Below are 14,650 nucleotides of genomic sequence, written 5' to 3'. Positions count from 1 at the left end.
TTTGCTATAATAGACTTAACTGCCAGGCAAATTTATCGTGAGGTAGAACACCCGACCCTTGATATGTTTATCTATTTATCACTGGCCACTGCTAATGGAGCCTGCCAAAGTACAAGTTCGACCGGCAAATGGGTGTCAACCTGTATGCGTTACACCCGTGGGAAAATCAACCCAATCGATCCCAAAAATCCTGTCCTGCGCTCCTCGCTTCGGAAACCCGGGCTTCTTTCAGAAAACCCTCTTTTATCCTCCGTTTTACACGCCTCCTTCGAGGTAATTCTGGGTATAGTCGGGACATATTTTGGTATATAAGGGGTATGATTTTATCTGGATCGATTCTGTGTGAAAATTATCCCACCGTGCAAGAAGGGTCGTGATGCCACCTTTTCCTTACCTCACCGATGCGGTAGATCCTGCATATGGTGGATGTATAATACACGTCGTCACTGTCTAAGCCGCCTGTCTCCCCTCAGATATCATAAATCCACGACTTCGTAGCGTTTCTCGAGCACATTATTTACATTCAACGCTCAGAAAAGCAGTTTTCCTCTTGCTGGCGAGTAAGTCTCGCGTCGTGTAAAATTAGATTGTTTTTTTTTTGCATGTAGAATACATGTTTAATCGACATTTCATAAATCTTTTATTTCATGAGCAATTTTTCAAGATAATGAAACGCTTGCGGTATATTTGACAAGTAATTACGCGCGAGTTTCCTTTCACGTAGTTGACCTCTGAGTATATAAAGGCTGCATATAGCGTCTCACTTCTAAAATTTCCTAGAATGAATCAAGTTCGTGTATTAAAATGGTTATCGTGGCCCACCTAAAATTATAGACTGGAAATAACGATCGACGTTTGACGTTTCAAAATTAAAGACGAGAGAGCCAATTGATTCGCCATGTCCATATGCAAAAGCTTAGTTATTCGAAGTAAATCGCATTTTTCTGTAAATGAAGTCATCAGTCGACCGTGCCCTCGATCGATATTATTCATCGACATTTTACCGCTTTAGCGCAGTGACTTTAGCCCACCAACCGACATTGCAGTCTTTGCGGTATTGCATTCCTCGCTCCTTCTCGCCCCTGATAGAGGAATTTACCGACGACCCTCGGGGTATCCGTTAATCTCGAGATCAACGGATTAAAGTGAGTTCGTGCCGTCCACACGAGAGCGCAGAAGATATCAACCGGCGACCCGAACATTTCGTCGTCGCGCCGAATACAATTATGGCAGGGAATACAAATGGCATGTTCACTATGGAATTAACAAGCAGAGCAATTTATTTCCGCGACAATTTCTTTCGATATTACGAGACGAGAAACTGAAACGAGAACTCGTCGCAATTTACCGACAAGTGATTTCCTCTCTTCGTTTAATATGTGATATAAGAGTCAAATTTTTCTAATTTCATTCTAGAATACATTACAGTCATCTTAATATGCATAATTAAATTATTAATTTAATAATGAATATGTCTGTGCGATAAGAATGTTTTCTTGTTGTGTTGTACATTTCATGTTTATATTCGCGATAAATTCGTCAAGTATTCTCTCACGATATATTTGTTAATCTTGAGATCAACGGATTAAAGTTTGTTCTGACTGTACGAGGAACTGACGAAACGAGCTGTCTTCGCTTCTATCTTGACTCTTTTGCTTCTCCCTCTTTCTCTCATCTTCCACTAGAACATCAGACTTGGATATGAGCCTCGACTTCGAGGCGGAGCCAGTATTTCTCGACTAATCTCGAATTCATTGTGCTGTGCTAACACGAGATAACTGAGGCGTTCAATAATAATTCCATAGTCAAATGAAACGTTTTGGCGGTATAATGATTAAGTTGTGTCCGAGATTAATTATAACAAAGGTACAACGTGCATATTGAAACGTCATCATTTAATGACGATTATAATTTAAGCTAGCAATTTTCAAGTCGCTATTAGAAACAATTCATCCAGGCATATAGGAGGGGAATACAATGTTCAACTATATAGTTATACATAAAATCTTTTCTTAACTTTTTAGCCATTAAAATCGATTTGTTGCAATTTTAATGTGAAAGGCGCGATGAAAAATGAGATCATAGATTAAAGTAAACGCATGCGTCGGATCTGAAGGGCCCTTGAAGCATTGCTCCATTCACAGTTCCTTCAACTCGTCCGTGTTAGTAAACATAGGATGCAGTCAGGATTACTCATACTATAGCTACCGGTTCTACGGAACTCACTATACCAGTCCCTCTCAAACCATCCTTCGGATTCATAGTCAGATCGTTCTCCAGTGGTACTGACACAGATTGAATCGAGAGACAGCGATATAGACGAAGACAAGATGCTACGTGAGAAGAGATTTGGGATACACCGTAGTGAGCATAGATGTGTACCAACGCATATAGTTAAAGGGCGAAATGTTTTTAGAGGAAGGGAGAGAAACAGGTATAAAGGTGAGAGACGACGCGACTGAAGAGACTGGAGAGGGACTGGAGAGAATTGTGAGACCACGGATGGTAGGAATACGCCGATGGGAAGAGAGCAAAGGGAGAACCTTGGTTCCGCCATGGTGGTAGGGATGGAACGTGGTTTGTTCACTTTCCCAAACGATCAGCTCGCTTCCTCAAGGCGCGGTCGTGACCTCCCGCCAGTCGGAGAATCATTGTCGATGTGAAATTCGCCGGGTTATCGTTCTACGATCTGAAGTCTGTTTATCACATCGTATTCTTCTCGACTTGATTGAGTTAGCCGTGAAATCGTTGCCAAATTGATGATATACTTTCTCGTCTATTCTGACTTACGAATTAAAAGGACATGAATTGCCTCTTTACTTTCTCCTAATACTTGCTTTTTATCACTATCTCTTGACTGTTAACCACTAGTCATTAATTTCTATTCATATCTTATGAAATGTCGAGAGAAACACGAGAGATACATGGATTATAATTATTATGATTAAGAAGGCGTTAGCGATTTTCAACTCTGATTTCTCGCCGTTGGCTCGATGACGTTATTGTAGATCGTATGCCTTTATATAACTTTGCGATTGCGCAAGATTTATCCTCAACTCCGAACTTTGAAACTGCAGTAACTTGCAATGTGGAGTCCGGGCGAAACATTATGTGCACATGGAACACGAAACCGCCGTGGAAGAAATTCGAAAAGTTGCGACGTAGTAGAGGGGCAAGAATAGCAAGGATTTGCGCTCTCGACTGTTGTCGCAAAATGCGTCATCGGAAGCGCTGCTTCCAAAACCGGTTTTCAAAAATCGCAGGAATCGTCGGTCGACAACTGACGCCATTGTATTGTATCGATCAGTTTAGATTGCGCTTTTGCAACAACGCTCGTAGTGTTGTGCAACGTTGTTGAATAAGTGGACGCAATAGTGGAAGTTAGGGGACAACCTAAGCTTGTCTTGTCGATGACATCCAGGGATAAGTTGGACCAAACTAACTTCAGTATTGTTACAAGTTGTTACCAGAGAGCATTAGCGTGATGAAAGATAAAAGGTGCCTTGGAATTCAAGCGTTGCTACACAAAACAATCATGGTTGAGTTAACAATATATGTTTGATTAATCAAATTTTGGTGAAAGCAAATAAAATTTCTGGTTATTATAATCAAATATTTTGGTATACAATCTAATCTCTGAACAAAATGTGGTCCCCGTTAAAGAAATTAATTTTTCTGACTCTTACCTATTACTACAGCTAATTAAAATTGGTTACATTGTAACAAATTTTAGATATCCACATAGTATATATGTGATTGAAATTTAACTATTAATAAAATTTCAATAAGAGATTGTATTTCACAAAAAAATTTTGTTTTCAGACAAATGTGACTGAGAAAAAAATGTAGATATTAAATTGTAGATAATAAATATTTATTTGAATAGTGTCGACTAAATATTTACTTATAGTAAATAAATATTTATTCTGTAAAGAAATGATTGTTAAATCAAATTAAGGTTTTTGTAACAAATAAATATATATATTTATAAATATATATTTAATAAATATTTAGTTAGTATTATTCAAATAAAGATTAACTAAAATTCAGAATATTATTTTTCCAACATGGTTACAGTAACCAGAATATACAAGTAAATTTACTTTGACCAAAATTATAGATTCATTCAACAAAGTTTGCAAATTATTATGTAGTAAGTGCAACAAATATTCGTACAGAGGAAATTTTTATAAAAAAAAACTTATTTGTAGAAAATGAACATTATTATAATTAATCAATAATTGGTACAATGAGTATGTTCTGTTCTAATATAAATAAAATAAATCCAAGGATAAATGTAAATCAGCTAATGCGAGTCAATACAAGTTAAGTGTGTGTGAAATCGTATACTTCATTCTTGAGAAAAATTAACAAACGTTTCAATTCTTTTGATTGGGTCTTCTTTAGTGTAAAAATAAAAATAAAATCGGTGACATATAAATTTAATATAAAAGATGCGAAACAAATTGAAATATCGTTAACATATATTCATAAAATGATGATGCTGTCTGTCATATCTAACAAAATACTCAAATATAATATTTCAAATTATCTGTAATTTAATAAAGTCGAATAAATCATTAAAACATAAATCAGTATCAGGCTGCTCCTCGCCCTGATGAAATGAACTGCAAGGTTCACGAAATGTTGGCATTCCAAGAATAGATCTGAACACGGAAGAAACTCGCGAAACGCATAATCTTTATATAAAAGGCACTCGTAGAAGCCTCAAGAATATCATAAATCAAATCATGAACAAAAAACTTATGTATAATAATGTTAACGATGATATGTAAGATAAATCTAATCTGTGTTGGCTCGCATTGGCTGATTTACATCTCCTTGGATTTATTCGTTGGAGTCTATACTTAAGATTGATAGTTATATAAATAAAATAGCTTTGCATATTCCTGATAGAAGCTAAATTAATCTACTGAGCGAATACTTTTTCATGCTCCTCTCAATAATATAATTTTTCACATTTTTAAACTTACGTAAAGTATTTCGATTATTATACATCTTTTTAAGTAAAATAATTTTAAAAAATATTCAGCCTATTTTATTCTTTGTTAATAAACTATTAATTAATATTTGCTTTTTAAAAATAGTTTTTTTTTTAAAGGTATATGTATTAATACTTTTTTGCACTCACTTTACTATTTCAGATTAATTCAATCAATTTTTTTCAGTGTATCACTTGATACAGTTTTTATTTTATATTTCAACTGAATTTTATTGATATCCATACACATTTTTGTTACATCGTTCACCGTAACATGATATATTGAAGAAAATTCACTATAGGGAGATAAAACGGTAGTGTCGGTTCGTTGCTCGTTTGTAGCGAAAGATAACCATTCGCAGATAAGTCGAGCCTCTCCTCGACGACGCGATGAACGAAGGCGGCGAATTTCCAAGACAATACCAGGCTTTGCGTGCCAGCAAAGTCGCAGGAGGACATCGACATCACGCTTGTACGACGTCGACGGATTCCCTGGGGTGGATCGTGCACAGCCTCGTCTGTCTCGTCCCGCTCGGCTGAAAAGTCAGGAGACGACGTTTGCCGGTTGTATGGTTGGATCGGAGATCCAACGAGGGAGAGAAACTCCACAGGTCGCGTCACTCATTGTGGCGTCATCGCGGCGCGCTTTTATCGTACTACTACCATAGTCCTTCCCATTGTTCTTTTTTTTTTTTTGCCCAGCTGGTGAAAGCGTACGGCTTATCACTGGCAATGCCGTATATTGGATTCTCATCACTCCGTGACGATAACTCTTGTCGGCCAACTCACGGAAATGCGCGCCCCGATGCCTCTGACAGCAGTCTCCAAAGTTTGGCGATGCCCGACACGTCCCACCCGCATGCTGCACATTCGACCGCCTATCATTGCCGCGCTCATTCAATTGTTTGTTATGGATCTCTATTATTTAATATACAGGCCATTCAACGGAAGGTCGTAGAACCGTAGAAGATTGTGGAACTTTGAGAAATATATATGCTATATCATTATATTGAAATTTCTCCTTCATCCTCTTAGGATTGTTTTTTATTCCTGCATTAGACTGCATCAAACTCTTCTTTTCGCTTTCACCGAATATTAAATGTATAAGGTAAACATCTCATTGCAGTGCAGTGACCGGACATATACCGAACAATATATATTTACACAAAATTTATTATAATATTATTCTCTCAAATTTTTTATTATCATTATTATAATTTAATTGTATATAAAGATTACAATTAAATTATAATATTATATTTAAAAAAGCATTTCATATACATAGATTAATAATAATATAAATAAAATTTCGTGTAACTGTCCAGACATAAGTGCATGTCAGGTCACTAAGACGAAGTTTCACAAGTGTATACTTATACTAGTTCAGCTATAGAAAACAGATCTCTTATTATAAACTTCGATATTGCCAGCAAAATATTAATAAAGAAGAAAAATAATTGCAATGCAATGTTAATACATCAATTATTACGTATTAACGTAATGTAGCCGTGCTACAATGATGAGTGATTATAAAAAATTATACGAGTGGCTTTGAAGTTACGTCAATTCGACTTCATGGAAAACATGTTATTATTTAGTAGCATCTATTGTGTAAGACATAATATTCTGTTATTAAATATCGCATCAGGACGCGCATTAGACTATTCTACTGAAATATCCCTTCTTCCAAGATCGGCTACCGTTACTCAGCGTGCCTTAGCATTCTGATCGAATTATAGTCCTTATGTCCTAAGACCAAGCTGACGCTCCTACGAGGCTTACACGAGGCGCGCCTGAGCCTGAGACACGTCCAAGGTGAACCGGTGTTCAGAGAGGACCGCCAGCAAATACCTGTAGGTACTCTACATACTCCGTGGCTTGAATGTTGCAAACGTTCGTCGCATGTGTAACCTTAGGCCCCTGTTACAAAGAGCCAGCGACCGCGTCTCGAGAGAGTATCGAGACTGCGGTGATAAATTCCAAATTTAACATCATGGTCTGACTGAAACGTAAAATTATATAAATACGTATAATTACGTAAATATATGTATGATAATGGTCGCCGGTGTATACACGATGCGAAAACGAACGGATGCATGTCGATAATATGCGGGCTGTAACTTTTTTCGCACAATTCATGGTAACACGATAGAGATAATTACAATCACGTTTATGTGTGCGAACGAATGAATATCGTGTAGCATTAATGAAATTCGTGTCGCTCGATTCGGTAATAGCGCTCAGATTTTACAATATGACAACCGCGAATGGCTCAATTATTTAATTAGAACATTTGCATTGCATCAATACGCTAGTAGGAAAAATATATTACAAATACAACAGTCTTGTATTATGAAAAATCTTAATCTTTTTATTATTAAACGTTGAAACCTTTCATAATATTTCAATGTGTCAATATTTTTTTAAATATAAAATGAAAAATATCTTGAATATTTTAAATTGAATTATTGTTTAATTTAATTTAAATTATTATTTTAAATTAAAGATAAAAGATTAAATTACACATCACATGTAGCTTGTTATATATCAACATTTTGTTTTTACGAATGTCATTTATATTTCAAGATTACTTATTACTTTAGATGTTGTTATCGTTTCATATTAATTTGTTGAAAATAGATATACGTTTTTCTCAATGGCGAGAAAATATTTTTCGACGAACTTCTGTAGGTGTTTTGTTGCTTGATTTATCGTTAAATTGGTTTCTGCACTTTGAAGAACAATTTAAAAGTTTTCCTGCGTACGTAGCAAATTATTTTTCAGAGAAATCAATTTCCTCATATAAATCCCGAACTGCGAAAATCTTCTGGTCTCGATATGTTCTAGAAAATATGTGCTGCAAAAGATACGAATTTTGTTTCTCTATTGCTTCGGAAGAAAGCGAGTTAATAGGCGGATAGTACTGCCGCATATTTCGCAACTTCACTGTCCCCGTTACTTCTGCAGTCGTTAATTAACAAGCAGATCGTTTTTCGATAAATGTTACGCCGCTGTGGCACCGTATAGAACTCTCTGCGACAGACAGCTCGATTTGCAATCGCCGGACGTTTTCAATTCGAATAATTTCGTTACGGAAGTTCGTCACCGACCGTTTCTCACGGATCGTTAAATCAGACAATAAAAAAAAATTTATTCTTATCTCACGTAACAGGGACGATAACTGCGGTACTTCCAGCAAGTCTTCCACTTGGTGGAAGAAAAATTTCGCCATCCGTACACGCTTACGAACGCGAGATCGAACGTTAATCCATGAAAGATCGAGAGCGATTTACGAGTCCATAAATCCGCTTCCGGGGGATTTCTTGACGAACGTTCAAGCGAAACGGAAGGAACGGCAGTGGCGTAAAAAAAAAAAAAAAACCGTCGGTGGGGAAACTCCCCATCCCCCATTCTCGTTTCTCAATGTCGAATCAGACGGTTCGCAAACGCGTCGAAGGAGTTATAAATTCACATGTCCGGCAGAATCATGTGACCCCAGCTATACTTGCAACTGTACATATCCAAGGTACAGTTGCGAGCTGTAACGTTCGGAAACGATAAATCGAATCTCTTAAGAAGACCGTATACGACATCGTGATTCTGCGGTTTCCTGAAATAAAGTAAAAGGTTTATTCACCCCAATGTATTCAGAAAGAGGAACTGAATAAAAAGGAAATATTATTGAAATTATTACAATCGACGAGAGAAATAAAAGACTGAAAAATCATGATCACAGTTCTCCTGCAGCTATAGGTATTTACTTCCACAAGTCGTAATAGCCGCTGCTCTCGAGAATTTCGACGATCGTGTCTTGAAAGCAGCGTACCGCTCGAACTTATGCGCTCGCCAAGACGTTGCTTTCTCGTACGCGCCGGAAGTATCCTTTGGTTTGCGGAACAGCTTGCGCGGTCGAGTTCAGGGTGCCACAAACCCCGGCAATTTGCTTTGCCAGCGTTTGCCAGCGTTTGCCAGGCCGCACGTGCCGATCTGACAAAGGCGGTTCGCCATCTACGTGCACCGAAGACATTTCGAGCCGATAATTTGGAGAGCAATGACCAGATCTCACTATTGCCAACTTTTGGTCGCGATAGAGAAAGCGCAAAGATGAAGCAACAGAATTCTCGCATTAAGTCTCGCAACAGTGAACGCTCCTTTATGAGCTCGTAATAGAATGATAAAACGGTGGCGATTTATGAGGGTCGATAAACGAGATCTCAAGGCCAGTTAGATTTTAGCGATTAATAACTTCAAATTGGTAAATATTCGTGCGGTGATAAGTAGAATATTTACACTGAAAAATATACTAAATTTTAATAAATATTTACTAAATGAAAAAATATGTTTATTTGATACAAAAATTATTAATTTGATTTAATTATCATTTTTTTTATTGAGTAAATATGTATTTACTGTAATTGTTTATTTAGTATATTGAAAGAAAAAATTTTGATATGTATAACTGCAATTACATATTACTATAATTATGATTATTACTACAATATTAATAATAATAACCGCACGTATACTTTAAACTGTTTTTATGTTTTTCAATTATTCTACTTCCCAAAAAAAGTTTCTTTTCTTTGATTATAAACAAAACGTTGTGACAAAAATATAATCTATAAAATAGTGTTGTACGAATATAGAGCTAGCTAGATAACATGAATTACTGAAATTAATGAGATAATTTCAACTATTTTTATAACTATATATAGTCGTTTTAAGTTGTCTATTATATACGTATATTTGTTGCTAGAATTATAAGACTATACATATGGTTATTATTACTAATATAGCAGTAATTATCACAATTATAATATGTAATTATTGTTACAAATACCAAAAATTTTTCTTTTAGTGTACTGTTCAAACATATTAAGATTTAATAATTATTTTCACTATAAATAAGATTTTTACTTTGATTCGTGATTTTTACTGTGATCATTTGATTTGTTAATCTCGCATAATACATTGTTAATACACAGCATTCTCGATATCGATACTTTATTATTCATGACTTGTATGAGCGACCATTCTGCAGAAAATAAATCACAGACCGAAAATGCTTTACAGTCGCAAAATTGTGTGACGTGACAGATGCAAAAGGCACAATAGTTTCTGAAAAAGTGAAATTCATCATATATCGTCGAAGCGAATAATGCCAGAGTGGAAATGCTGTTTCATTCCACGAATAAATAAAAAAAAAGATTTCGGGTCGGTAGTACATCGTAATTTGGAAACCGTATCGAGCGAAGCTTACATAATTATTATGCGCATGTTGCATGTTGCATTATCGCGAAACGCGAGATGGCGAGTATTTTCGGTATCATTAAATTTATATTACTCCCTCGTATATTAATCACGTACAGCGCGCCGAGCATGTACCTATATAATATTATCTATTGCGCACTCGAATGAACCAACAAACGTAATCGTTTATAACACTATTACGGATTAAATGTAAAGCAACATTATTGGTTATTACATATATCTAATTACAGATGGTTCGATTATCGTTCGATTAAGGCATTTACCGTGTCGTCAACAAAACGTTCACGACAGTCGTCGCTATAAGAGCAATGCTACTGTTGCATTTAAATGAACGTCCATCGCGTAAATAAAGGTTTGACAATCGCATCATTGTTTCGCTCGTATATTTTTTTTTTATTTTTGATTTGCGCAAACAGAGTACACAGCTGCAGTGCAAACGGTAATCCGTTAACTTTGTTTAACTCCGAGGTGCCCGCAAATATCTCATTACAACATTGACGACCGTTCGACCGCAATAACCGGTCGTTGTCAAATATCTATGTTTGTAACAATCGCTGGCTATCCGACCGTCGTCTGATTTACTCGATTGAGGTGCCAATCAGAGATTTGCGGGTTATTTCCGGGATGTGGAAAACCCCTGTGTAAATCGTTGATTGGCACACTACGGGGCCAGCACGACAGCGCGCGAGTTATCGACGAATCACAAAGTCAGTTGATGTTTCCGTCGCCGCACCATCGGCGTTGATCGATTTCCGCAGCGCGGAAAATGCCCGGCATCATCGCGTCGCGTTGTAACGCACGGTATGCATCAACCGGATATTCAATGCAGTGACTACAAGGGTGACGACGACGACGACGGCGACGATGACGATGATGATAACGATAACGACAACGACGGCGACGTGTATCGACGCATGTTGCCCCGGTCGAATTTACAAGCACGATCTTGTTGTTGGGTGGGGATGAGGGTGGGGAGGGGGGAGGAGATCGCGTCATATTTTAATTAGCGGAATGCTGGTGGAATTACCGCACGCTGACCACTTCACAAATATCAATTAGTCAAGTATCGAGGCGCTGGCCGTTGCAATTAATGCGGCGCAAATATTTAGTCCATTTGTGGCTGAAACGGTATATTGGTCCACAGGCCAATTTCCGCACGCTCATGTAAGGTAAACTGAACTCTATTATGTCCTTAGTAAGCTTTGGGATTTTTTTTTTATTTTTGCTGAGTCCAAAATTGAAAATTAATGTTGTACTTAAAAGAGGAAATATTTAATAAAAAAATATGGGGCATATTTAAATCTTTATGTAGGTGCGGTAAAGATTAAACAAAGTAACATTCCGCGAATATTATATATACGACCTAAGTTTTCCTCTTTTTTGTGAAAAAATGTTAGTAAAATAAAATGCGATGTTATTTTGTAAGCTTATAAGTTTATTAACATTTATTGATATATAATAACTACATGTAGAATTATATTTTCCAAACAATAGACTTATCTACTTATTTACTTATCTACTTATTTACTTATCTGCTTATATACTTTTTTCCACGATGTTTAACAAGTTAAAATTAGAATCTAAAATTAAATTAGAATCTATTATCTGGAATAAAAGCATTAAAAAAATGTTACAATCGATGTGTGTACACTCAGTATGTTTGGGTTGGCTATATTGATTCGACTTTATAAAGAGTTTCCTCTCTTTGATCATAAACATAGTGACAAAAATATAATCTATAAAATATATAATGTTGTAAAATATAAATGATGTAGAGCTACAAAAATTAATAACCATTGAACTACAACAAAACAATGAACTACTGAAATTAATAATCATTTTTTGATAGTTATGGGAAACAGTTGCTTATTTATGAAATGTTACAACACGACCACGACATTCTGCATTTTGCTTTATTGATGATAACAGAATGGACAAATTGAGCAACAAACTGATGCAATCGAGTTAGACGGACAACCTGCACGAACTATTGCTATCTGTTGAACTAATCGCATAATTATCTACAAACAGCGAATAGGGCGTTTTGAATATACACTCATGTTAAGTCCTGTTACGTTTCGCGCTATCAGATGCTTGAATACGTTGTGACATTTTCATGGCTCATGGTCCTCAACCATGTTGGCTGGACAAAAATTCAAGCAGATTAAAGAACGAATATTAACCGCCATGAACGAGTCACTTACACATTTCGTTATTTCTGGTTGCTTCCATCGGCTATTTTGCTTTGCCAGTTTGGTCGCGTTTAACCCATTAAAGTCCATCGCCCAATTAAGTACTTGTGCACACTAAACGGTCTACGTTGCAAATTTTAGAAATGGGCATGCTTTTAAATGGCTGATTTTCTTAGTTGCTATACTCAGCAATATTTTCAGCAGAGTTGCTACAAACTTGGAAATTGGAGAAATCAAGGAAAAGTCAGGAAATTTTGCAAAATTTTCTGGAAAATTAAAATTCTTGGCTTTAAAGAAATTTAATATGCCTACATCACACTTACGCAGTTTTGGAATACTACCAACTTAACAATTAAATGAAAACGATATCAGCAATATTAATAGTGATTTATATTGCTACATGAAATTACTGTTTCAATAAAATATTTAATAGTTTCCAGATCGGGATAAAAAAATACAAAAAAATTCAAAAAGCTTTTTTTATCGAAATCTTCAAGGAAATTCATAAAATTTTGTTTGGATCAATCAAGAAAAAATTATGGAATCTTAAAATAAGAGGAAATTTCTGACAACTCTGTTCAGATATCTTTATTGTATAATGATACGACGAATTTTTTTTTATAGCCAAGTTTAAAAATTCGTCCCTGTATTGTCAGTTCGATCGTGATAGGCCCACGTTCTCGGGGAAATTTGATATCGGATTTTGCCGATAGTTAGCGGGTGCTCGCAATCTCTTTTTAAATCGGCCTGTCAATCTGTCGGACGAATTCGTATTATTTTTCGGGTTTTTGGGCGAATATCTCGTCGAGCTCACCAGCGATGTGTGCAACGATCTCACGGACGCAGTTAGTTTTTTAACCCTGGGGCTCAGCCCGACACGCGTCGTTAATTTACCGACTGCGATTGCGTATGGACACTTTGTCTCCGTTGTTCCGCTCTGAATTGCGTCGTAACGCGACACGTCGATTAATCCGTAAAATTACGCGTAATTCGCGCACGGGAAGGATAATAATAATCGTGACGGCGATGCTACGTAAGCGTCGTGTTCTCTGCCCTCACGGCGTTCCCCTTGATCGTCCGTAATGGCTCGTATTTCCGTTGTTCTCGAGAGCGTGCGTATGAGAATGAAGGGCAAGGATCATAGACGAAAACCGTGAGACGCAGCACGTACTCACGGATGCGTGTCGATTTTTATGTATGAGTGACAGAACAAATAACAACTGATGGACACACCGTCCGCGCGATTAGACCAATAGATATGCAGGAAATAAATCATTATGTAATTGAAAAATAATGATTCTTTTCTCCGCGTCTCTTTCGTTCTCTCTCTACATTCTCTATCTCTTTACATTTGTTTCTCCCGATCATTGCTACGGTTATCTCCAATCAAAAACTTCAAGTGTTACTTCCTCCCGCTCGATCGGGCTGTTTGTCCGATTTTATTGACCGACGTTCTGCTGTCTCTCTTTTTGGCAACGAGCGTTTCACTTCCATCATCCCCGTCCACCGAACCTCCCTCTTTCACAACCGCTGTGGTTCTCGTCTGGCATCGATCCGTTCGCTCGAACTTGATTAACAGTTGCAAATTTAATTACTGGCTTACCGCACCTCGTCTCTGCGCTTTGTATCTTTTTCTCGCTTCTCCACGCGCAAGTATATCTTCTAGCCTTCTTATTTTTTTTCATCCCCTTTTTCTCTTTCACCATGCTGCACCGCGAACAAACCCATCTCGGCGTTCATCGTTTTTGCGAGCCTCCTCCGCCTTCAGTTTCTCGACGAAACTTTGTGGAGAACGCGATTGCTCGTAAATGGTAGAATGTAGGATCTGGGTTCCACCTACATGGGTATTCGCGGTTTAAACGAGTTCCACCCGTCGTTTCACGTTTTTAGCGTTGCAAATCTGACGGGAAAAACAATGTATAACTGTGAAATTACCTGTAAACTAAAGAAACAAAATAAAAATCATGTCTCATTTAAAGTCTGTTGTTTTTAGTTGAACTTCTTGTACGATTCGTCTCTTCCTTTTTTCTCCAACGTGAAGAGAAAAGAAGGAAAAATAAACCGTGCAAGAAGTTCAGTTCAAAAAGAACAGACTCTAGTTTTATCAGAATTAAACAACAAATATCAGATTGCTAAAATGTAAAGAATCTATATTCAAGTGGATTTGGCAAAATTCAATCAATCT

General features: G+C 36.8%; 1 protein-coding gene across 15 annotated transcripts in view; it reads left to right on the top strand.

The window, feature by feature from the left end:
* The window catches only part of LOC105146732 (protein turtle), a 302,876-nt gene that overhangs the window by 59,358 nt on the left and 228,868 nt on the right, over window positions 1-14,650 (top strand). Inside the window, exon 1 of one of the 15 annotated variants that reach the window (XM_087412978.1) lies at window positions 2,980-3,498. The exons of 13 other annotated variants lie outside the window; for them this stretch is intronic. The gene's annotated coding sequence lies outside the window, so the exon portion shown is untranslated. Of the gene's footprint in view, window positions 1-2,979; window positions 3,499-5,168; window positions 6,856-14,650 lie in introns of those variants that run through there. One more of the 15 variants, XM_087412980.1, reaches the window with a different exon arrangement.

Source organism: Acromyrmex echinatior, chromosome 14 (assembly GCF_024713525.1).
Source record: "Acromyrmex echinatior isolate Ae372 chromosome 14, ASM2471352v2, whole genome shotgun sequence".
Lineage (NCBI taxonomy): Eukaryota > Metazoa > Arthropoda > Insecta > Hymenoptera > Formicidae > Acromyrmex > Acromyrmex echinatior.
Note: the sequence above shows the minus strand (reverse complement) of the source record. Positions and strands in the feature narration are given on the sequence as shown.